This window comes from Perognathus longimembris, chromosome 8 (assembly GCF_023159225.1).
Source record: "Perognathus longimembris pacificus isolate PPM17 chromosome 8, ASM2315922v1, whole genome shotgun sequence".
Taxonomy (NCBI): Eukaryota; Metazoa; Chordata; class Mammalia; order Rodentia; family Heteromyidae; genus Perognathus; species Perognathus longimembris.
Window position 1 is genome coordinate 63,725,290 of NC_063168.1, and position 24,876 is coordinate 63,750,165.

Consider the following 24,876-nt stretch of genomic DNA (forward strand, 5'->3'; position numbering starts at 1 on the left):
AAATAACTTGTGTCTTACTTCCTCAAGGTGGAGAGCTCAATGATTTGGTAATGTTTGTGTTGAAAGACATGTCTGAAAGTGGGAAGAGGTAAGGGAGGCCCTGGGGCCAACAGGTTGCCAAGCAGGACACTGTAGACCCCGAGACCTTTCAGTGGGAAGGTACAACGGGCACCTGGGAGGGACTGAGGACCAGTTGAGGGACTGTGCCCAATAGGTGGGCTTGAGCCATCGCCTTCTCAGAGACCTAACTTCCCAGAATCCTAGCAGAGGCTGGAGCTGCAAGGGTCCTCTGGGGCTGGCCAGGGAAGGCATAGAAACAGTCCGAGGATAAAGGGGTGACCCAGTATGCCTGGAGTCTAGAGTAGCACAGGGAATATGTGCATGGCCCATACTATAGAAGGAAAGCCATGGAGGCCTAATGCAGATGGACAATGACCGTGGACGGGAAGAGGACCTGAAGATCTCAACGAAGCAAGGCTTCGTCTGAGTAGGGAGGAAAGGGAGGACAGGAGTGTGGTCAGAGGGATCACTTGGGGGAAATGAAGCTATGTTGAGAGCAGGAGTCCAGAGCTGGTGCACGGACCAGCTCCAAGTCCCCTCAGCTCTAGAGACATGTGTGGCGTCCTCTGAGGATGCAGGGCACACAGAACGTTTTGCTTGGCTGAGGGAGGGCTCAAAGCCTGGACAAGCAGTACTGATTCCACAGTCCCAGTGACAGGCAGGGAGGCCGCACAAGGCAGTTCCTTGGTGCCCAGGAGGACTGGCAGTTGCCTCCCATCTGCTCAGAGCCAGAAGAGTCTATTAATGCCAGTTTTGGCTCAGCCTTTGGTTCTGCATACACAGAGTCCTCAGCTCACCCCAAGTCCCTGCTGGTGCTGGGATCTTTTTTGATACTTGGGTGAAAGTCGTCAACCTTCTGAGAGTGGACAGCAGATGTCCACGCTTTGCTACTGAACTGGTCTGTTTTGTAACAGGGCACAAAAAGCCCAGGTAAGCTTCTCCAATTTCCACGGTGAAGTGGTAGCTGCTTCCATGGTGGTCACGGGACTCTGTGACTGCCCATCTGCTGTGGTGGTCCTGACTGCAAGGGAAGAGTATACACGGCACTGGACCACACACCAAGGTACTCAGAGACTATCCTGGCTGTGTGCTATTGGCTGAAGGCCCACTGGGCACCGGTACAAGCGAGGAGGGGTAAAACTCAGGGATGCACCACACAGGACTCCTGCCTTTCAGGAATTACCCACTGGGAGGGAAAACAAACATACATCTGCCATGAGGACCCTAGCCTGGAGCATGTAGATAGATGCTGAAGCCCGTAAGAGACCTATCAGCTACGTCTGGTGACATCACCCTCAGAGTCGATTCCCCCCACCCAGATCATCCTGCATCCACTCTTGTTCAAGGTTGAGACTTATGAGAGCCACATGCCACCTTGCACAAGAGTCAGGAAATAGAAGGCTACAAAATAAGAAATATTATCTCAGGAACCAAACTCCTCCCCATTCCCTTCTTTCCTATCACCCTTTCAATGCCTACATACCCAAGGAAAGCTGTGAAGAACAGCTTTAAATCTCTTCTCAGACACTCCTTCTGCTTCTGTCCCTCTAAGAAGGAAGACATCAGTCACCAAACCCATTTCGCTGTCTTGTTTCCAATGCTCCTCCCTCTGATTTGACAGTCACAGAAGCAAATCATTCTCCACAGGCTGGGATAATGGAGAAGACAGCTGTCTCCCATTCAGTGGTGTTCATGAGGCTCACGCCAACAGCCCACCAGCATTCTAGGTCAGGGACCCATCTGTCCTCCTCTGGCTGTCCCCACTGGGCTACTGGGTGGCAGCAGGCTTGAGAGACCATTGGGCAGTGTGCATTCTTCCATTTAGGCAGCTGATCCAGACCCAGCTTGGACCTCTTCCCACTTCCTCCCAACAACCTGGGCCACCCACGAGACATATTTTCTTCTCTTGGTGTAAGGGTTCTTGGAGTGGTGGACCATGTTCAACCCTACTGTCCCTGTATCAAAGGAAAAATGACCAGCAGAGAATCTGTACATGACAGGACTCTTGCTGGTTGATGTCTGCTCCTGATGAAGGAAGTCGGGGTGTAAGGCCACAAGGTAACTTGAGGCAGATGTCACAGCTTCTTGGTCAGAGAGCCTGGAGCAAGGTATCACTGAACATGTTTCAGTCCTAGATCACTATGACCTGTATTTGCTCAGGCTCTGTGTGCTCCTACATCTGTAGCTTTGACCCATGCATGTGTGTGTGTGCATGCCAGTCCTACGGCTCAAACTCAGGACCTGGGTGTTAACCCTTTAGTTCTACCACTCAAAGTCACGGTCTATGTCCAGTTTTTAGAAGGTTAATTGGACAGAAAAATCTTTATGTACTTTCGTGCCTGGGCTAGCTTTGAATTGAGATCCTTAGATCTTGCTTCCTAATTAGGATTATAAGCATGAGCCACTGATGCCCAGCTAGCGCTCTGATATGCTCTCTCGTCTCTCAGATCTCTCTCTCTCTTTCTCTCTCCTCTCTGTCTTAGGCTGGCCTTAAACTCACAACTCTTGCCTCAACCTCCTGAATACCAGGATTGTAGTTATATGCCACCATGCCTCATTGCCCACAGACTTCTAAAGACTTCCTGTGCCTCCCCACATCTTCAATCCTATCTCCCGCCTGTCTCCCCAGCAGAGGAACTCTGGCAGCTCTAGCTCCAGTGCATGGCTTCAGTAGGCACATACGTGGCCTGCTTGGGGGTGGCAGGGTTAGAGCATGGGACAGCTTTGTTTCATGAGAAGCATGCATTTACCAGGTAGGCCCCATTCCCCAATGCTCTCCTGACTTCTTGATCCTGATAGGAGAATAGAAAGGTTTCTAAGCAAATAATCAAATGACTGCAAAGGGCATGCATGTTCAGAAAATATTTCTTGTGGTGTTATTGATAACACTAAAATATTTAAAACATGATAAATATCCATCATTAAGGTATCAACTGAAGTAACATTATTCTGTCTCTATAACTTAGAATCTTTTTTTTTTTTTTTGGCCAGTCCTAGGCCTTGAACTCAGGGCCTGAGCACTGTCCCTGGCTTCCTTTTGCTCAAGGCTAGCACTCTGCCACTTGAGCCACAGCGCCACTTCTGGCCGTTTTCTGTATATGTGGTGCTGGGGAATTGAACCCAGGGCCTCATGTATACGAGGCAAGCTCTCTTGCCACTAGGCCATATCCCCAGCCCTATAACTTAGAATCTTGACAAATGATGGTATAGTTTCTATTCACTGACATTAAAGATGCCTTAACATACTGTTGAGACACAATAATATCTCCACAAATAGTATACACAATATAATCCCATGTAATTATGTGTATGTATTCATAAGAAACAAGCCTGGAACATGACATTAAAGTGTTTGTCCCTTTATATAATTTTAGGTACTTTTGGGCAGGGGGGAGAGGGTGCTAGGAATTGAATCCATCTTTCAAAATCTTTACGAATAAATAATGTTTTCATGACATTTAGCAGTATACTGGAAGAATAGAAGTAAGATGATAAGGCTTGAATTTGTTAAATTATGAGAAGAATTAGTTTGGAGGAGCCACCCCAAGATCTAAGCCTTTGAGAAACTTCGCAACTGGGGAGAGTAAAAAAGAGTCACAGTGACTGAGATCAGTACGGGTCAGTGAAGCCAGGGCACTCAGTGGATCACGTGCTTGTTCTTCCCCAGACCCGCACTGTGAGAGAAGACAGCCAGCTCCACCCAGGTGGGATGACTGACTCCCTTACTCCACTCCAGATGAGCTGGGCTTGGACTTACCTTTCGCCGCCCGTCTCTGGCAAGCTCAGGATTGGTCCCCAGGATGCAAAATCCTTGATGGCCACCGACACTTAGCAGAGGGAGGGCATTGCGGGGAAGCCACACAGTCTAGAATGAGAGAGGAAGAGGGAGGTTGGAGTGTAGAAAGGTGATTTTTAAGAAAAATACATTATTTTGAGTACTAATTTTTTATGTGTCCTCCCAACCCTCCAATGGAAGCTAGTTTCTGCCTTGGCTTTCACCCTGATGCTGAGCCTCCTCTTGTAGACGATGTCTCACAGGTACAACGTCACAGAGAGAGCCCACACTCTGCTATAGCACACTTCAATTAGGGGAGGCAGAGGGCAGCAGACTGCCCTAGCAAGGTGTCCCTCCCCATTTCTCAAACACTGGCCAGCCCTAATCCACACCACCAAGCCACTAACACAGAATAAGATCCAGAACAAAGGCATTGTCTCCCACCTAATCCAAAGAAAAGCCAGTGAGGGAGAAAAGTAAGAAATTCAAATCTTTAGCATTGAGAAGGACACAAACTCTAGAATTACAGAAACAAATCATGACTTCTTTTAAGACAACAGGCAAGAAGACCTTGAGGAGACAAAGAATGGGTTCCTTGGAGAGAAGTTTTAAAAAATACATATAAAGAGAGAGATTTAATACCTAGTGGAAACAGGCTATCTATTATGGGGAAGCAGGGCTATTCCTTGTCTGCTCTTTCAGATGTAATATATGAGAAAGTCATTGCCATGACGGGAAATGGCATCTTCCCCAGCAAAAGCGTGTGGCTGTCATTACCTGAGAATCAATATATTTTTTTAAGTGGAATATATCATTATCAATTGATTTTCTTTTTTTTTCTCTTAGTACTCCAGGGTTCTAAGGTAGCAGGGGAAAGCTTTACTGTGATATGAAGGATTTAGACAGGTATATAAGTTATTGTAAACCAATTCCACCTCGTGGCTAGCATTCTCTCTGACGATGCGATGGGTCTTTCTCAGGTCTTCTCCACTAAGCTTTTTCAGCTGCCAATGATGGGGACACCCATGAGCCATATCAAATAGCCATTTGAAAGCTGAAGGTGGCAAAGAAAATATTGCATTTCCCAAGGACAGCATGTTCCCTTTATGATTAAGAATAACCTCTGTGGGGAGACAAAGTAAGCCAAGGTCACCATTTAATTTTGACACAGAGCCAAAGTCATAAGTACATTTCCTCTACCAAGCCCTTGTGGCACACGCAGAGACATTGATCACTTTGGCCACTAGGTATTGGTGATTCTGGTGATGAGAAGACTCATGGCTTTCTGGGAAAGATCCTCAGCAGGTAGGTATTGGTGAAAAGAATGTTTTAGAAGGTGATGTTCTTGAGAACCTCATTCATTCATTCATTCATTCATTCATTTAGTGTTTATTGAGTGGTTGCTGTATTCCAGGGTGTGTCCTATCCACATAGAGAATACATGAGCAAAAATATTCCTACCCTCATAGAACTTGTTAGTCTAGTAGAAACAGACAAGAAACAATAAACTTAGGAATATGTGACAATTGCATGGCCTATTTGAAGATAATTAAGTGCTGCTTGGAGGGATAGAATAGAACAAGGAGTGTGCTGGAGGGCTACAGTGCAGTATAAATAGGGCTGGTGGGGTCAGCTTCCTGGGGAAGGGAGAACATTTGTATAAGAACTGATTGGAGTGGACTGCACATGTGTCTGAGGCAGACAGAAGAGCCAGTGCAGTGTGAGTGTGTGAGTGTGTGCATGTGTGGTATTGTGTGTAGGGTGTATGTGTGACATGATGCTCTGTCTCAAGATCAGCAAGGAGAGCTCTAGGGATGGACCTGGGAGATTCCCGTAGATAATAAAGCCATAGAGGTGAGTAACCAGGTTTCTGTAAGTTCTAGTAGGCCACTGTATAGGTTGCTAAGAGAGAGCCCGAAGATCTCAGGTACTCGTCTTTAGATGGAGCCCTCAAGCTCTTGAGACAAAACTCTCAGAGGTCAATGTCAGGTTAATCTGCTTTCCTTCGCTTCAACCCAGATGGCTCAACTCTCTCTGGCAAACTAACACCCACTTCCTGAGCTGTAACCAGGCTGCGCTGACTTAATATAGGCAGGCCATACAGGAGCGGGGCGGGGGGGGGGGGGTGGTGCTGGGCTGAGCACAGAGGGAACACATGGAAGTCTGCAACCTGTTCTGATTACAATGGCCTTGTCTTTCCTAAACTATGGTGCCAAGGATCAGTTCCAGAGGTGATCACTGAAATATTTCTGAACAGAAACAAGCTACATGCAATGCTGGGTTCTTTGGGACGTTCTCTTAAGTGTGTTAAGAGTCCTGACATGAATTGACAGGTTAGCATCTGGGCTGGAAAAAATTCTGGTTAACCAGGTCTTCCTCCCATCGTCCATCTGGTCTATGACCTGGAAGGCATACCTGACCAGCACAGAGGGCAACAACTGAGCTCTGATACCTCTGATTTCTGGTTAGGTTTAACTAGTAGAAGACTGGGATTAGCTGGAGCAAGCTGTTCATTCATTTATTTTGCTTCTGCCCTGCTAGGTCTTCATGGGGTGGCTGTGTCCCTCAGCTGAAGGCGAGGGGTTAAGTTAGGGGAGATGGGACTCTACAGCACTCTCCATGAGTTTCTATAATAGCTCCCTTGCCCCCTTAGGCTTAGAAGCAATAGTTATCTTCATCTCATTATTATCCTGGGGGTAACACACTATTATGGTTTCTTTATACTGTGCCTAGACTTCTGTGATTAGTTATTTTAATAAGTCTTTTCAGATCACATATTTGGATATGTCTGTTCTTTTCAGAGTCTCAAGATTTGGAACCAGATAGGTAAGAACTAGAACCTTAATACTGCTACCTACTTTTGTGGCATTTAATTTAATTCCTATGAACCTGTCACGTGTTTTTCAAACTAGAGAAGTTGGTCCATGAATCTTCTCCCTGCTCTTCTCTCAGGATCATCACAGATCAATACTGCACCACTCGTGCCAAGTTCTAGGGCAAGGCGCATCTACACTGTGTCCTTGGTCCACTCCAACCAGAAACTCATCTCTTGAAGGTGAGCTCACATTCGGTCTCTGTTTATGTCTCAGGGTTTTATTTCTTTATTTTCCACATCTTTCCCTTCTTGCTCTTTTTCCTCCTATTAAACCACTACTTCAATTAGTCCTATCAGGAGCTTTCAGAGACTAGACAATATCTTAATATTTGAGTATCTGGTCCATGACATCCATTGTGTAATATTGATTCATTTATCATGGACCTCTGATTTCTTAATTTCCTTTCTAGGAGGCCTATAAACTACCTCCATGCCTTGGAATGAGTTCTACTCTAATAAGATACACGGTACGAAAAGTAATTCAACATGAGTAGAAACTGGTTTCTAGTCACAAAATTTTTCTCCTAAATAACAGTGTAAAACCTTAAGTTTCCAAAGATCATGGCCTGGGAAATGAATCTCAGGAAGGAACCCAAGAAATCTCAAGGAAGAAGGAATGGCTTTCCATCTCCAGGCAAGATGATGGTGATACTCAAGGATTTAATTTCCTGACGTCTCTGGCCGCACTGACCCTTTCCCTTCCACTAATTTCATCATCAAGGAACAGCCTGCAGTCTAAAAGAAAATGACATTTAAAAAAAATGGAAGGATGTGGGGTGTTGGTGGTGCACATCTGTAATCCTAGCTACTCAGGAGGCTAAGATCGGAGGATGCAGTTAGTCTAAAGCTAACCTGGGCAGGAAAGACTCATCTAAACTGGAAGTGGTGCTGTGGCTCAAAGTGCTAGTAGTCTTTTTTTTTTTTATCCTTTGTGGTTTCTCTTTATTTGCTGAGAAATATTCAGACAATTAGTTCACATCTAAAGGCATTATGTTTTGAACTTTGCTAGGGAGAGAGGGAGGCATGCAGGCCTGAGGAATGTCCTGTTGTGAGAAGCACCCCCAAGATAGGTAGGTTTGCCTTCATTTCTTTTTTTTCATATTTTTATTATCAAACTGATGTACAGAGAGGTTACAGTTTCATACGTTAGGCACTGGATACATTTCTTGTACTGTTTGTTACCTTGTCCCTCATACCCCCCTCCCTCCTCCCCCTTTCCCTTTCCCCCCTGAGGTGTTCAGTTTACTTACACCAAACAGTTTTGCAAGTATTGCTTTTGTAGTTGTCTTTTTTTACCCTGTGTCTCTCAATTTTGGTATTCCCTCTCAATCTCCTACCTCCAATACCAGTATACACAGTTTCCAATATACTCAGATAAGATTACAGAGATAGTGTAGGTACAACCACAGGAAGGTGATACAAGAACGTCATCAATAATAGAAGCTACAGATACAGATGGGACGTTGAAAGTAGTTACAACTGTGATATAACAATCGTTTCCATAACATGGAGTTCATTTCACTTAGCATCATCTTATGTGTTCATAAGGGTATAGCTATTGGGCTCTTGTGATGCTCTGCTATGACTTGCCTAAACCTGTACTAATTATTCCCAATAAGGGAGACCATAGAGTCCATGTTTCTTTGGGTCTGGCTCACTTCACTTAGTATAATTTTTTCCAAGTCCTTCCATTTCCTTACAAATGGGGCAATGTCATTCTTTCTGATAGAGGCATAAAATTCCATTGTGTATATGTACCACATTTTCCTGATCCATTCATCTACTGAGGGGCATCTGGGTTGGTTCCAGATTCTAGCTATGACAAATTGTGCTGCGATGAACATTGTTGTGCTGGTTGCATTACTGTGATTTTTGTTTGTGGTCTTTTGGATAGATACCCAAAAGTGGGGCTGCTGGGTCATAGGGGAGTTCTATATTTAGCCTTCTGAGGAATCTCCATACTGCTTGCCAGAGTGGCTGAACCAGTTTACATTCCCACCAACAATGAAGTAGGGTTCCCTTTTGGCCATATCCCCTCCAACAATTGTTATTGTTAGTTTTCTTGATATATGACATTCTTACTGGGGTGAGATGGAATCTCAATGTTGTTTTGATTTGCATTTCTTTTATAGCCAGTGATGTAGAGCACTTTTTCATATGTCTCTTGGCCATTCTCATTTCCTCATCAGAGAAGTCTCTTTGTAAGTCTTTAGCCCACTTGATGAGGGGGCTATTGGTTCTTTGCGGTTTTGTTTTGGAAGAAGGTAATTTTTTTAGTTCAGCATATATTTTAGAGATGAGGCCTTTGTCCGTTGAATGGTCGGTAAAGATCTTCTCCCAGTCTGTGGGCTTTCTGTTTATCTTGTGAGCTATGTCCTTTGCCGTGCAGAAGCTCTGCAGTTTGATGCAGTCCCATTTGTCCAACCTTTCTTTGATTTGTAGCCTTTCTGGGTCTTTGTTAAGGAAGTTCCATCCTGCGCCAAGGAGCCCAAGTGTTTCTCCTACTCCTTCCTTTAGTGTTTTCAGGGTGTCTGTTTTGATTTTGAGGTCTTTAATCCATTTGGAATTGATTTTGATGCAGGGTGATATATAAGGATCTAGTTTTAGTTTGTTGCATGTGTTGAGCCAGTTTTGCCAGCACCATTTGTTAAAGAGGCTATCTTTCTTGCAAACTATTGTTTTAGCTCCTTTATCAAAGATTAAGTAGGCGTAGTTCTGTGGGTTCATTTCTGGGTATTCAATTCTGTTCCATTGGTCTTCAGGCCTGTTCTGGTGCCAATACCAAGCTGTTTTTATTACTATAGCTTTATAATACAGCTTGAAGTTGGGTATTGTAATTCCTCTAGCACTGTTCTTTCTGCTTAGGATTGTTTTTGCTATTCTAGGTCTTTTATTGTTCCATATGAATTTCTGGATTGCTTCCTCTATTTCATTAAAAAATGGTGTTGGGATATTAATGGGTATTGCATTGAGTTTGTAGATAGCCTTTGGCAATATTGCCATTTTGATTATATTAATCCTCCCAATCCAGGAGCATGGGAGGTTTTTCCATTTCCTTAGTTCTGACATAATTTCATTTTTCAAGCTTTTAAAGTTCTCCTCAAAGAGGTCTTTCACTTCTTTAGTTAAGGTTATTCCTAGGTATTTTATGTTTTGGGGGGCTATTGCAAAAGGAGTTGCTTTCCTGATTTCGGCCTCGGTCTTCGGGTTGTTAGCATAGAGAAAGGCCGTTGATTTTTCAGGGTTTATTTTATATCCTGCAACTTTGCCAAAGTTTTGGATCAGCTCTAGTAGCTTGGGGGTAGAGTCTATGGGATTCTTTAGGTATAGGATCATGTCATCTGCGAAGAGAGATGTAGTCTTGAGCAAAAGAGCTCAGAGATAGCACCCAGGCCCTGAGATCAAGCCCCAAGACAGACAAAAGAAAAGAAAAGAAAAGAAAAGAAAAGAAAAGAAAAGAAAAGAAAAGAAAAGAAAAGAAAAGCGAAAGGACAAGTTTGGGGTGCTGGTGGCTGCTCTCATAATCCTAGCTACTCAGCCTGAAAATAGAAGAATCACAGTTCAAAGCCAACCCAAGGCAGAAAAGTTGTCTACAATGTATCTCCAGAAATAACCAGTCAAAAGCAAGGCTGAAGGCACCCCTCAAGTGGTAGAGCACCTGCTTAACAAGCATAAGGTCCTAAATTCAAATCTTAATCTGCATCCCCTCACACACACACAAAAGCAAAGGGTAGCCAGGTAACTAGTAGCTCATGCCTACAATCCTAGCTACTTCAGGAGGCTGAGATCTGAGGATAGTGGTTCAAAGCCAGTTAGCCAGACAGCCAGGAAAGGCTGTGGGACTTGTTATCTTCAATTAACCACCTAAAAACCAGAAGTGGAGCTGTGGTTCAAAGTAGTAGAGCACTAACTTCTAGCACATAAGCTCAGAGAAAGTGCCCAAACCCTGAGTTCAAGCACCATGACTGACAAATAAATAAATAAACAAACAAACAAACAAATAAATAAATAAATTTACAGAGAATAGTGTGTAAATTTGGGCAGCACAGCAAGACATGGAAAGAGGGGAGGGAGAAGGAGAGAGAGATAAAAGAAACATTCTAACTCAAAGTCTGTAAGTAAAGATGGTTCCTGACATGAACCAAATTGATTGCCAAGAGAATTATAAATAAGAGCCCCAGGAATTTTACATCTCTATAAAAGACACCATTTTCTTTCTCTCTCCCCCTTCTCTCCCCCTCTCTCTTTTTGAGAGAAACTGCCTACTGTGAGGAGAAACCAATTAAGGAAGTCTCCAGATTGATACAGGATCAGAAAGCAGCCCTGCCCAACCGTTGACCGCACTCCCCAATTATGGTTCCAGCACCCAGTAGTTCAGCAACCCTCAGCAAGCTGGGAAACAGACACTTTCTTTTCTGGAAAGGAAAAAGCAAAGGAACTGGAGGCTAAAGCTATAGGGAGAAAGCCAGCTTCCACTCCACCCTCCTTAGCAGCCTGGATCAGAGTCCGCAACAGCCCTGGCTTGCACCAGGCTTGGATGTCTGCTGCAAATGTACCCTGCAGAGGGAATGCTCATTCATACTTGCTTTCTTTTAAGATGACAGAAAAACAGGCCGTCCATTAATAATATCAACTGTGGGTTCACCAAAGCCTGCAGGCATCTTGCCAACACAAAAATAAGCACACTCAGAAGGTTTATTCATCAGGTTCACGACAGTTCATGGGCTGAGGGGGCTGGAAGGCACTACTTTTAAAAAGGAGAGCGGAGATGCAAAGATGGCGTATATTCAGAGTCCACCCAGCACCATGCAGAGATTTCCTATTTCCATTAAGAGCTACAGTTGGCCACTGATGAGATCCATTACTTGCTTTCGACTGCTCGGGATGTACCACCTGGCAAGCTTTATCAAAGGCATTCATTCGTCAAAGCAATGCTGGGTCTGCAGAGGCCACAAGGCCTGAGACATAATAAGAAAATTTTCATGGTACTTGGAGTTTATAAAGCCTAGCTCACCCACTTTTTCTCACTTACTTTTTTCTAAATGGTTTATATACTGTTTGCTTTTTTCACAATTTGTAGATGAGGAAACACAAGGCTCATGGTGAATAAGCATTATCTCAAATCCCGGTTTTACTTGGGAAACAGGTTAGGAGGATTATTGTCTGAGGCCAGACTGGGGGAAAAACAGCTAGAGGACCCCCATTACAATGAGTAAGCTGGCTGGGTTGGTACATTTCTTTAATCCCAGCTCTGAGGGGGGGCAGAGGCTAGAGGTTTATGGTCCTAGGCCAGTCATGGAAATTTGAAAAATAAGTTTTTTTAAAAAAAAAAAAAGAAAGAAAGGCTGGAGGTGTGGCTGAAGTGGTAGAGCATTTGACTACCTGAGTTCTAACATCAGTACCAAAAATAAAACAAAACAAAACCCCAAAAAGCAAACAGAAAACCTTGTGTGAAGTCACAGAGCAAATCAATGAGGAAGATGGAACTGGTTTTGTTCCAGGGTATTAAAGTCCCCTTGTTCTTGGGGCCTCCATTAATCAGTAGACTAGAGCTGTCCTACACTGCTCTACCGTCACCACCTGAATAATGGCGGAATATAGGTGGCAGGGGACAATCCTTGCTCCAGTGAGTACCACGTGAAGCCATCGGCCCCACCCCCTGCCCCTTCTCAGCAGTTCCCAGGTGTCCAGGTGGCAGGTGGTTAGTAAGTAACACACACCTGCACACATCCTCCCATGTTACAGAGGCTTTAAATCCCTCCCTACCTGCATCACACCAGTCAACAGCAAGGCAAGTCTCTGCTTCTCCATGATTATGACCCCACAAGAGAAAAAAAAATAATAGATTCAATGACATTTAAAGTTTCCATAACAAGAGGGAAGAAGTTCTAAGAAGCAATTTTGCTGGAGAGCTTTGGAGGGCCACATACCATTGCAAAACCCATTTCAGTCCCACTCAACTCTAGGAACCAACTTTCATTCTCCTTGGAAAAATGAGATCTCCCCGCTCCTTTGCGTCCCCCCTCCTCCCCGCATATCCCACATCCCACCTTCCATTGAGACTGAATGCACAAATTGATTGGGGTTTTTTCTTCTTCAATTCTACTACTTTTTAGACCCTTAGCTCATGGAACGGCATTGCCACCTGCCTGTCATTAAAACCCCAGTTCCTCCTTCTTCCTCCCCTCACCCCTGCTGCACAGAGCACTGTTCAGAAAGCTGAGCAGACTCACGGGTTTATTTTCCAAGGCGATGCCTCAAATCAGGACTTTCTGCCATTTCTCCCCTTGCTACACAGACTAGTGTGCACTTCCAAATTCCTGTGTTGAAGCCCTAACCCCTAACACAGCTGTATTTGAAGGAAGGGACTTTGTAGCAGCAAATGTAGCTAATTGGCACCCAAGGGGTAGAACTCTGATCAGGCAATGTCCACAAGGGTGTCCTTATGAGAGAGGAGGAGACATTAGACTGTCCAGTGAGGACCCCGAAAGAGGGTGTTGATCTGCCAGGCGGGGGCCGGCACCAGCACCCCACTATGTCCAACCTTACTCTGGGACTCTCCAACCTCCAGAGGTGTGAGGTGGCTTTCTGATGTTGAAGCCGCCCATGCAGTGGCATTTTGGGATGGCAGCCTGCGCTCCTTCATCGCTGTATCACAGCAACAGGCTCCTAAGAGGACACCGGCTCTCCAAGTAGCCTGGCTGCCACTGCAGGGATAGCGTTAAACCCCAGGATCAGTCACTGCACTGCCCAACCAAGAAGCATCAGTGATCCTGGGCCCAGATTCCAGGCAAGTGGGATTTTTCCCAGTGTCCCACTCCTGCACACCCCCAGCTCTTCTCTGTGTCCACAACTGGTCACACATCAACCACGGCCCATCTGTCACTTGCCTTCATTTCCTCCTGAAACCTCCTTGTGAGAACTTCCCCAGCATTCTCTGGGCTATAGAGACCCCAGGCAAACACTGCCACAATAAGGACACTTGTGTCACCCATGTGGCCTTCCTGAAGGGCGGGCCTGCCCCCCCTCCCCCAATTCCTAGTCTTCTCATTGGTTTGAGGTGAAGAGAGTTGTACAGGTAAGGAAAATGGGATGTGTATGTGTGGCCTGAGCGGATCCTACACCACAACAAAACTGCTAGATATCCAGACAGAAACACTTCAAGAAAAAAGGTTGCACATCAAATCGACCCCCCAAACCAGGTTTCTTGTTTCACAGAAGATCACTCAGATTAAATGAGTGAGGCCTCACCAGCTTGTCTACACCACCCAGCGCTGGCACAGGTCCTCCATTCCCCCCATTAATACAGATCCACCTATCACCGGACCAGACCTAAGAGGACCATTGCCTTTTCTGAAGGCTACCTTGCGATGAGACACTGAAGATGCTAAAGGAGACAGCCTAATTGGCCCACAAGCGGCAGTGAAGATGCAGACATTGAGAGTACACCTGGCAGGTAGTAGATGCTCAGCAAAGCTCTATTGAAAGAAGGAAAATGTCTCCAAGATATAACTCGGCTTCTACAGTTTATTTTTTTTTCTTTTTGAACATCTGGAAGACAGTCACGCCATCATTTCATGACTAGAATACCAACCAGTTTTTAAAAAATCAGACATTGCTTCCAGATTTTGCTCTTATAAACAGGCCCGTGTCCTTCCTTTAAATTGCAATAATTCCTTCCCAGATGTTGCTTCTCCTTCAGACTCATAAATTTAAGCTTTTCATGATGATGCTTCACATTTGCCTGGAGCTGCGAGCCGTTTGCAGCGCTTCTGCACCTCCTCTGCCTCATTAGGCTGCCTCACGGGCCCCCAGAGGCGGGACAGAGCTGCCGTCCCCGATTCACTGCTGGGCAGATGCTGCTCTGCCACAAGGGACCAGACACACACAGCACCCCCTTCCATGCAGGCTTCCATGCAGGGTGATTCATAGTGCCCACTCCCATCATCCTGTTGGCCTCAGGAGTGCTGCCCCTTGAAAACTCTGACACCACTGTGGACAAGTCACTTCCCTAGATTCTGCCTGACACTCCTGGGCCCGGGCTATAACATTTAAACAAGACTTGACTAGAGACTTGGGGAGTAAAATCAAACAACAGACCAAGAGGTAGGAAAGAGGCCTGGAAAGAGAGCAACTTGCAGCCTGGCAGGCTGGATCCCAGCCTGTTTCCCAGGAAAGCACTGGATCCTTGTCATAATCAGGCCACATCAAGGGAGCAGATCCACCTAGCATCAGCCACAGCAGGCTCTCCTACCTAGCCAAGAGCTTGCTTCAAATCTGGGCTCAGAGAGAGAACTTGTCTTCTATTCTCCTACTTCTGCCTTCTTGTATGATGTCTGTCTCTGTGTGGGTGACCATCTGAGAACATTTTCCTAATTCTTCATGGGAGCTTGTGACCTGTACCCCCAAGCACTCAAGTAGCCAGCTGCATCAGAAAGTAGCCAGACCACAGCTGTTGGCTGTCAGGGGAAGTCACGGGGACAGGAAGAACAGCCATCTCCCAGCTAGGATCTGGAATGAGCCAGTCTAGCAATAGCTGTAGCTGCTAATGCTCAGGGGCCATTAGCATCCCTGGCCCCTTGATGGCTTTGAGGAGAATTGATGCGGGGGGGGGGCCTTCCAAGGGTACTAACAGGTAGGCTCTGGGCCTCTGTATTTCTGTTCTTCCACAGAGATGTAGAATAGTCTGTGAACCCCTTCTCCAAGTCTGAATTCTGAAGCCTGGCTCATGGGTTGTGTAGCACAGTGGAACTTCATTTTGTATTTCCATCTGTTTTTGATATACCTGTGAAGGAGCTGGCTGAGCCTGTATGGTGTGCACGATCAGGGAAGACTGGTCATCTGCGAAGTGTGGCTCTACGTAGGCTCTGTCATTCAATGGAAGAGTGACCACATCTGCCTATCTCTGGTCCTACCTACCCCTGCCTCAGTCCTCACCTGAACAACAGGGGCAATACCATTAAACACCATGGTCCTGCCTACAGTCAAACATTCCCAGGTAAGAAATGCACTTAGAGCTGGGTTCTAGAGGCTCATAACCTATAATCCTAGCTACTCAAGAGGCTGAGCTCTGAGGAGTGTGGCTTGAAGCTAGCCTGGGAAAGGAAGTCTGTGAGAGTCTTATCTCCAATTAATCAGCAAAAGAGCTCAGGGACAGTGCCCAGGCTCTGAGTAAAAGCCCTAGGACATACATGTACACACACACACACACCCACAACAGTCAGGCATGGTGGTTCACATCTATAATCTCAGCTAATCAGGAGACAGAGTTAAAGAGAGGTAGGAAGACCTGAAAGCTAAAAAACTGGGGATATGGTGCTCAAGTGGCAAAGTCCTTTCCTAGCAAGTATGAGACTCTGAGTTTAATCCACAGGACAGAATGACAGAGAGACAGAGACAGAGAGAGAGAATGAAAGAGAACAAAAAAGAGAGAAGAGGAGAGAAAGAAGAGAAGGAGAGGAGAGCGGGTAAAGAGAAGAGACAGAGACAGAGGATAGAGAGAAAAAGAGGAGGAGGGGCGGGGAGGAAGAGGAAGAGGAGGAGGAGGAGAAGGAGAAGGAGGGGCAAAAAGCACTTAGCCTTCAGTTTCATTTTGTGCCAGCCTACTGCTTTCACCCTCCTCAACAACTGGCAAGTTGAAGTTCAGGCCTGAGGGCAGATACTGCTCTGGTTTCTACTCTCTTAAGCCACCTCTTCTCTGAGCTCATGAGCCCAAGCCTTTAGGGCCAGCAGCTAAGAAGCCCTTCCTAGCCCCAAGTGGGTCTGAGAGGTATTGCTTCCTCACCCAGCAAAGAGCTATTTTATTTGAATGGATCTGAAGCTGTTTCTATACTCTCAGAGGAAACAAAATTGTGAAAGAAAGTCTATGGAGATTACAGGATTTTTTTTTTTTACCCAGCTATGATGAATTATCCATTCAAAAATAAACCACAGACAGGCGTATTTCTCCATACCCAAGCAGAAAGCAGTTATTACCAGGATTTTCTGTAAGGACTCTGCTTTCTTGGCCAATGTAGAAACAATATTGGAAAATGAGAACAGAACGAGAGGCAGAATCCATTTTCCTAATCTCTAGCAGTGTGTGTAGGTAAGTGGTTGGGTTGTACCCTCTCTTCATGTTCCATGTGAAAGCTGTCAAAGTGTGGGGTGGAGTGTAGATCAGTGGTAGGGTGCTTACTAAGCATGTAAGCATACTTAGACTCAATCCCTAGCACCACAAATAAAATCAAACCCTATGCAGCTATAGCTCACCAACCTCCTGTATTCTACAAACTAAAGTCGTGAGTGAGGAGCTGTTCCAGAGTGAGCCCAGGGCAGTCAAGAGGAACGTGTGGATTCTCATTCAGAACCACAGATATGCACGACCTTTTATGTTCAGGTACAGGCCAGGAAACTGCCAGGAAGAGGTGTGGGACAGGCTCAAGGTCACATGACTGATTAGTAGAGGAACTAGGACAAGAACCCAGGTTTCCTAACTTCCTACCTGTTGCCCTTTCTTTCACCTCAAGATCTTTCTACAGTTGAACTGTCACTAAAGAACTTCCAGAAAGTTCTCTAGAAAGGTTAGATAACATATGTCTCCTTTCCTTCCTCCTTTCTCCTCTCTACTGAGCATTACATCAAATATTCTGTGCTGCATTACTTTTCAAGCTTGATGTTTCTAAATCCAAAGACATCTATAAATAATACATACTCATTTATATGTACATTTAAAAGATAAAAAAATAACGAAGATAACCTGTAGATTCTGATGAATACTAATGGTTTACTCAAAACACAGAGGAAGCAAATGACTAATGAGCAAAGGTAACCACACGTACAAATTTCCCTCCACTCCATCTTGGCTCCCCCAGCCGGGGGGAGGCCTTGCTTTTTGAATGTACTCCATTCTCTGCTTCTTCCCACAGTCACATTTAGCCATCTGCTTCTTCTTTTATATGTGGGACTGTATATTTTTTTCCCTCTTCAGTTTTATATGAAACATTTAGCAATGAAGTAGCAAATAAAAATACTACATATCATCTAGAATTCATATAAAATTGTACTTGGCTTTAACGCATCTAAAGGTTGATAAAAAAGAAACACATAGATGCTTCTTGAAGGCCTATTTTTATTTTATTACACATTATACACATCTCACTCCATTGAGAAAATTTAGAAGTTGATGTGGTTGTCTCTGTCACATGCCAGCATGGTGAAGATTACCACATCCAGAGAACATTTTGCCTTTGGAACATAATGCACTCCACTTGCAATTACCACAATGGACGGAAATGGTGCAAGTAATCCATCAGCATTCCCATTAGTTTTTGGAAGGAGAGTACTTGCTTCCCCTTAAAAGATGTACTCTTGACATTGTCCAACTAACATCCTCTACCCTGCTCCATGTCTGGCCTTTAATCCAAATTGAGCACCTGGATGGAGTACCTTTACCTCCAAGAAAACATTTGAGTTAGCTGGATGCTGGCTGAGCTGCCTCTGCCCTGTCCTGTTCTTCCAGGCAGAACCACAGGATGCCTGGTGCTACCTATGGTGAGCTCCAAGTCAGCTCTGCTGAGTAGACTGATGGGAGAGCACTCTGGGATGGTGGGACCAGGAGGCCTTCCTGTGAGCCTGAGCTAGAAGAGCGCATGAGAGACTAAGACCAACAGGAAAGTACTCAGATGGGCATGTGTTATAGTTTGGGCTCCCCACAATGCAGATCCTGCAACAAGGATTTGAATGTGAGTGATTTCCTGGGGAGTTGATCTCAGGAGCGTGTGGAGGGAGTGGGGATAGAGGAAGAAAGGACAGGAGAAAAGCTATGGAGGATGCACTAGTGAGTGGGACCAGTATGGCTGGGGACCCTCTAGGAGGCTGTGGAGAGAGAGAGAGTTCCTTTAGACTCCATCCACCAAGAGGTGAGGAAGACAGGACGTTTATGCCATCAGCTCCCATCTCTCACTGGTAAAGGGCACTTTGGATGTCTTCACTCCTCCACTTCCCTAGTCTTCCCATGGGAGGGAGGGGGTGGACATCCTTGCCCAGAGGGAGGCACGAAGTGCATGTGAGTTGTTAGCAGGCTATCTCTTGGTTACAGCAGGAAGCGCTGGCTTCCATCAGCACTCTGGGCCTCAGTACCTCTGAGTGAGAAGGGGACACCCACTGCTTGCCACAGTGGGAGACCTTGAATGTGCCCCTCCCCCACAGCAAGTCAAACGTGTTTGTAATGGGAATCACCTGCTATCTGTAGGACACACAGCAACCACACATGAAAAATTACATTGAGGAACAAATTAAGCGATCTGTCTGGAAGCAGCCAGTTTAGACAAGGAAGGGCTACTGTAGACAAATCTATTAAAATTTTACATAAATTATCTAAGAGCACATAGATACATGTTCTGAACAAGGGCATTGATTATGGGCACTTTAAATACAGCTTGGATTAAATCATCTTGTCTCACTTGAGTGGAGTAATGTTGTTTAAGAAAAGAGGTAGGAAAAATAAATTATGCCTGTCACCTTCCTGACCAGCACAAAACATTTGGACTTTTCCTTTGTCAGGATGATGGTGCTTTAAAACACGAAGACTTCTGGGTGCCGCCAAGGTCCTCTATAAATGAGTTACAGGACGCAGAATCCAGAGACACCTCCTAGGAAGTGACAGGGAGGGGAGGGCGGGAAGGACAGGTATGCCTCTCTCTTATCAAGCAGAACCTGTACAAGGATTTGAGGCAAGTAATTTATTTGGACAGTGACTCCAGATGCTCAGATAGGGGACTAGGAACATGACACGGTAAGTTTAAAAAATAAAAGGCCCAACAGCACTGGTTGCTATCAATGAGTGAGTGGGTTATTAGTGTGAGCAATCAGGCCAGCCCACTGAGGACCTCCAGAAGGCAGGGATAATGCATCTATCTTGCCACTGTCCTACCTGCTAGAGGGACCAAGAAGTTGGGAGTGTCTCTGTCTAACTTCTTTCTTGTCACCCGCTAAGGGTTTCTGGCAGGGAATTAACTTCCCAGCCCTTTGGGTCCACCTCAAGTGGTCAACAACGGCTCAGGTGTCTGGAGAAAGGGCCTCCAGTGAGTACAAACCCACTGTGTGGGAAATGCATAACCTCTGATTACTTGGATGGGATTCAATTTGCCACTTTCAAAATCCTAACAAAAAAGAGGCTACCCCCCAGCCCCATGTAATCATGGAATAATATTATAATCATTTTGTATGGAAATTGCATTATTTCCCTGATGGAGGCAGAGGCTTTGAACCTCTCAGGCCTTCACCTGCTACATTACTTCTCAAAGTATGAGGTAGCAGGTTCCAATTATCTGAAAAAAAATTAAAAAAACATTTAAAACAGTAACAGCACAATACATAGTGTGATCCAGATGGAGAGAATACACATTTTCCAGGACAGGCACGTTGATTAGTGGCTGTGATTGTTAAACACATTTCAGGTAATATAGTGATAATGGACATTAATAGTAGCAATAGTACTGAAGTGCTGAAATATAATCATTTCTGATTATATTACTATTTCCTTTTGTGGAGCACAGTGCATATTTCTAAATGACTCTATGCTCATTACACTACACAAAAGCCCAGCAGCAGGTCGGCAGAAAGGTGGCTAGATGGGGTTCACACTTCTTGCTATCTCGAGTATTGAGAGATGGGGCCGGGTTTCTGGTGGCCTGACCTCCATCCTGTGTCTCCCTCAGAGACCTCTGCCCACTTCACAAGCATCCATGAGCAAATGGCCAGTTAAGAAATGCTTCCTTGTTCAGTATAACAAATTGAAGAGCTTTAAATGAACTGGGTGCCAGTAGCCTTTGCCTGGAATCCTAACTACTAAGGAGGTTAAAATCTGAGGATCGTGGTTCAAGCCAGCACAGGTAGGAAAATCTGTGACTCTTATTTCCAATTAACCACCAAAAAGCCAGCAGTAGAGACGTGGCTCAAGTGGTAGACTGCCAGCCTAAGTGAAAAGGCCAGGAACGCACCTGGGCACTGAGGGCCTAGTACTGGTACACAAGCGTGCACACACATGCACACATGCATGTACACACATTCCCTTTAAATGAGAATTTTACATACTAGATTTTTATTTATGCTCAAATATCTAGTCATCTTTTTCCCATTTCCTATTAGCCCTCAAAAGGATAATATATCTAGTATAATACCTGATATATTCTATAACAGTAAAAAGAACTCATTACTTTAGTTAGCACAGATACGGTAATTATTCTTGGGAATTATGACTTCACAAATTCAGTGTTTGGATGCTGTTAGAAACAGACTTTTAAAGATGACTTTAAAAGCCCCCTGTGCCAGTGGTTAAATGCTACCAAAAAAAAATTATGAATATTCACTTTTAAGGCAAACGAAAAGAACTTTAAAAAGCCCAAAATACAACTGCCTCAGCTTTCTGTGAAATGTGTGACTTGAAATAAAAATCTCAAGGAAGTCTAAACCTCTGATCCCAAAAGTGCTGTCTGTTAAAAACTTGGACGGCAGAAAGGATCATGAAGCTCTGGAAAACTGTCAGGGTAGGTATTCTTAACAATCACCCCTCCCCCCACCTGATGGCCCGTGAGGCTGCATGGGACAGGTGTGAAGAGTGATTCCGAAAATGTAAGTGAAAACATCAATATTTATCACTAATTGTATCCTTTGCAATTTTAAATATATGTAACAAGAGTAACTAATTAGATAGTACAAATAAACAGCTTTTGTTGCATCTGTACTCTTCCATCTCCCTCAAATCATTTATTTGATTTGTCCAAAAATCTTTTTGGACACCTTTCCATTAAGGAAGTTGGAGAACTCCCTTAGATTTGGCCATAAAAATGATCATTTTTGGCACTACAGATGGGAGGTCAACATCTCAGATAAGAATATATTTGTGTGTGTGTGTGTGTGCGCACGCGCACGTGAGTGCACACATATGCATGTGTGCATGCTAGTCCTGGGGCTTGAATCAGGACTGGGTGCTGTCCCTGAACTTTTTTGCTCAAGGCTGGTGCTCTACCATTTGAGCCACAGCTTCCGTGATTCTCAGATCTCAGCCTCTTGAGTAGGTAGCTAGGATTACAGGCACTGGTGTCCAGCCCCAGTCAAGAGTAACCAAGTCTACAGGTTCAAAGCCATAAGGTCTTTAGTCTTTCAACCCTTCATTTTGCAGAAGGGAAGAATGAGGCTCACAGAGTCCTCTATCCTTCCTAACACTCATCAGAAGAAGAAAGCTTGGAAATCAGAACTGGCCTCACCCACAAATTCGTCAGGGCTGTGAACTCACTGGTGATAAACCAACCTCAAAGCAGCCACCTGCAGTAGGTGTCCCTGTGCCACTGCACCCACCTGCCTGCTCTTTGGGAAGCTGTTCCTCTCTTGGTCACAGACCAAGTAGCATTTCCTAAGCCCAGCCAGAACTCTGCCTGTGTTTTAAAAAGAATTAAGCTGCATTTACTTAAAAGCCTATCTATGTGAACAGGAAAAATGGGTCTCAGCTCTTTGCAAATAGGAAGGGCACGGGAGAAATTTGCCAGGTAAGATTGTCCTCTAGTTACCACCTGTGACGCAGGCTTGGCCTCTTTGAGTAGCGGAGAGTCAGGCAAAACTCTTCTCTCTGTATGGCCTCACCAGTCCCTTCCACCTGCAAGCCTTGGTCTCCTCATTTTAAAGGAGATGTGATAGCCAGGGCCTTCTGAGCAGGGGTCAGAGGTGTGGGGATGTATTGTAGTTAAAACATGGAAGGCAGGATCGGTGTGGACTACCCACAGAATTCTGGGAGCTGGGACCTCCTGCAAAGCTCCCTTACCCCACACCCGGGATAAAGGAAAGGACTGTATTTGGGAGTGGGGCTGGAGGTCCTTATGGAGAAGGCAGAGTGTTTAGTACCAGGCTGAGGAGTCACGGGGAGAGTTACCAGGTATAGGTATGGGGCCCAAGCAGCAAGCAGTGAACTGGATTTCCCACAAGTGCACTTCCACGGAATGTTTCTCTGTAATTGGCCACCACAGCAACAGTGCCCAAAACATGAACTGCTACATGAGAACTCCCCATCAGAAGAAATCAAAGCAGCTGCGTTTAGGTCACTCTCCTTAACGCTAGAAATACAGGATTTTTGGAGTGGCCACAAGAAGTTCTGGAATGCAAGAATTATAAAGAGACACCTGTTTTTAGGTGCTCAAATCTGGTCCTAGAGCCCAAATGCAAAGGGGTTGTTTACAAAGCCACTCTGGAGTCAAATGTCGGCTAATATCAAGCAGGCCTTAGTCTACTCAGCTGTAAAATTGGAGTAACAAAGGAACTGGGAGGTTGAAAGGACCAAATTCAATAAAAGTATTCAAAAATGTGCCCATGACATGGCAGATTCTCAATAACTGTTGTGATTGCTGTTTGATTTTGTCTGGCACCAAAAAGAAAAAGAAAAAGGAAAACAAACAAACAAACAAACATCTTCCTAGGATTCAATTGAGTTTCTTCCCATTTAGACTCCTTTAGCGTTTTCCTACCAGAGAGACAAAATCCAAGATGCCTGGGCATGAGTTTTAGGGCCACCGCCTAACTTCCTCTCTGAGCAGCCACAATACCTCCACCTTGAATACTGGAAGCTCCTAGGCTGGCACCATATTTCCCCAGGCCTCCATTCCTGTCCCTACAAGGGCCTCCACCTTTCCCTTTTGTCCTCCTCTTCTGCTTGGCCAGCTTGGCTTCTCTGTGTGTGCACAAGTGTCCGCCCTCTGAGCTCCTGTACATACCATATCCACACATGTACCGAGGCTCTTCGCACCTTTGCTCACGCTTTAGATCACAGCCTTCTTTGCTGGGGGGTGGGTGGCTGCCTGCACAATGGAAGAGGTTGAGCAGCATTTCTGGACTCTACCCACTAGGTGCCAGTAGTATCTTTTCTTGTCCAACTCAAGTCAAAAATCTCTCTCGACATTGTCCAATGTCCCTAAGGAGGACAAAATCATCCCCGGATGAGAACCAGTGCACGAGTCTAATTAGAAGCCCCCAGTGCAACAAGCTATACTATATTCATGTCTATGTCACTGGGACCTGGCGTAGTAGTTGGCACATAGTAAGTGCTCAATAAATACTTGTTGATAAGGACAGAAGGGAATGAAATAAAATGAATGTAGAATTGACAATAAATAGAGCACTCAGAGGTAAGGTAGGTATATTGGATCAAATAATAAATGTATTAAGACACAGAGTGTGATAAATAAATAAAGGCATAATAAGTGTGCTGAATAAATAAACACATCTCAACATTTCAATATCTGAAACAACTTAACTCCATCTTCCTCTCTCCCTCCTCTTCTGCATCACAGTTAATCTAGAAGGGCTCTCTGAACCTCCCCCCATCTACTTCCGCAGCTCCCACTCACTCCTTAACCTATCAGTCCACTTGGAGTTCTCTTGCTAAAGTCAGCCAGTGATCTCCAGGTTGGTAAACCCAATATGTGTCTACTCTTCATCTAGTTTGCTATCCCAGAAGCCTTCACACTGACCACCATTCCTTGAAAGCAGACGTGATAATCCTGACTTAATGACTGGTATGGCTGGGCATTAAAGAGTTCAAGGGAGTGCACTGGCTGGTCAGAATGGTCCCTGGTGAACTCTGACTAGTCCCAGAGAGCTGAGCGTGAGGGCTGGATGGTGCTAATTACCTGAGATGCTTTCTTCTTTGCATCCAACAGTTTCCTGTCTTACCCCCACCCCACCCTGCCACTGTTATTTCTCATCCTTTAGGATATTTTCTTTCTTTCTTTCTTTTTTTAACCCTATCTACTTCTCCTAAGCAAAGTCTCTGCTCAAGGCTTCAATTATCTCCCATATGTTGATGACTACCCCAAATATATTATCTCCATCCCCGGTTTTGATCCGAGCACCAGACCTGTGCATTTCATCTGCCTACTGATGCCTCTAATTTAATGTCCCAAAGGCAACTCAAAGGGTTGAGTGTGGTGATGTAGACCTGTATCCCTACTCAGGAAGCAGAGGCCTGGCAAGGGCAAAAGCACAACATCTTACTTAAAAAAATTAATAGACAACTAAACCTAAAATCAAAGGGAAGGGGAGTGTATGTTAAGTGGTAGCACAAGGTCCTGTTTCTGTTCAATCCACCTTCAGTGCTGCAAAGCAAAGCAAAACAAAAATACACAGGTAATTCAAACCT

General features: G+C 45.0%; 1 protein-coding gene across 5 annotated transcripts in view; it reads right to left on the reverse strand.

The window, feature by feature from the left end:
* Positions 1-24,876, reverse strand: part of Klhl29 (kelch like family member 29) — a 287,642-nt gene that overhangs the window by 203,956 nt on the left and 58,810 nt on the right. For all 5 annotated transcript variants that reach the window (XM_048353357.1, XM_048353356.1, XM_048353360.1 and 2 more), the window contains exon 2: positions 3,818-3,925. The gene's annotated coding sequence lies outside the window, so the exon portion shown is untranslated. The remainder of the gene's footprint in view (positions 1-3,817; positions 3,926-24,876) is intronic.